Source organism: Ovis canadensis, chromosome 13, assembly GCF_042477335.2.
Source record: "Ovis canadensis isolate MfBH-ARS-UI-01 breed Bighorn chromosome 13, ARS-UI_OviCan_v2, whole genome shotgun sequence".
NCBI lineage: Eukaryota > Metazoa > Chordata > Mammalia > Artiodactyla > Bovidae > Ovis > Ovis canadensis.
This window is the reverse complement of record NC_091257.1, coordinates 46,995,485-46,996,703: the sequence shown is the minus strand read 5'-3', so window position 1 is coordinate 46,996,703 and position 1,219 is coordinate 46,995,485. Positions and strand designations below refer to the sequence as shown.

Sequence of the window (1,219 nt, the reverse complement as noted above, 5' to 3'; positions counted from 1 at the left end):
ACATGTATACTGTCATGTAAGAAATGAATCACTAGTCTATGTTCGATACAGAATACAGGAGGCTTGGGGCTGGTGCACAAGGATGATCCAGAGAGATGATATTGGGTGGGAGGTGGGAGCGGGGTTCAGGATTGGGAACTCATGTACACCCATGGCAGATTCATGTCAATGTATGGCAAAACCAATACAGTATTGTAAAGCAAAATAAATTTTAAAAATAAATAAATAAAAATAAAAGGAAAATAAATAAATAAAGGCATCCAAGTCAGAGAAAATGGAATAAAAGTATCTTTCTTCCAGAGATGACATTATTTTATATGTGAAAAATCCTAAAATGTCTACCAAAAAAAACCCCTGCTAGAGCTAATAATCAAATACAACAAAATAGAAGAATACAAAATCAGAGGAGAGTCGGAATTTGTTTCGAGAGGCCTAAAGGTTTCTCCGTGTTACGGACAACAATGGACACCCAGAAGGACGTTCAACCCCCAAAGCAGCAGCCGATGATCTATATCTGTGGAGAATGTCACACAGAAAATGAGATAAAATCAAGGGATCCAATCCGATGCAGAGAATGTGGATACAGAATAATGTACAAGAAAAGGACTAAAAGATTGGTGGTTTTTGATGCTCAGTGAAACATGAAATTCGGAGGAATATCTTCACTTTTATTTGGATTTGTTGCTAATGTGTAGATTTTGATTAGTGTACTTTATGAATACAATTATATACACATTTCATTTTTAAAAACTATATTGTATTTAGATATCTGTTAATAGCTTATATAAAGATATTATTTTTCATTCAGTTACATGGTTTGTATTTTAATTTTATTGTATATGTAATCTGACACTCAGTGGAGGTTAAAAATGTTTCCCAAACTACACTTTGAGCAAAACCTGGAATCATCTGGGACCCTTGTTAAAAATGAAGTTTTCTGGGGCTTTTTAAAGGTCTGATTAAGTTCTTAGGAAACCTCTGTTTTACATCACCAATTGTTTGTAATACTCCAGCTTTTGTATAGAGTATACCAGTGCACTTACTGTCAATGTGCATACCTCATTTTGAGTTACAGTTTTTATTTGTCAACTTGGCATAGGCTTTCTGTATTTATATGTAATGGTTGACTTTTTAAAATCTTGGGCAGTGGAAAAGAAACTTTGATGGTTGCTTTCTGCAAGACAAAATCCCAAGTAAAGTGGATGAAGCAGACTGTTAA

General features: G+C 34.2%; 1 pseudogene; it reads left to right on the top strand.

The window, feature by feature from the left end:
* Nucleotides 1–406: 406 nt before the first annotated feature.
* LOC138417844 (DNA-directed RNA polymerases I, II, and III subunit RPABC4 pseudogene) lies at nucleotides 407–1,219 on the top strand (annotated as a pseudogene).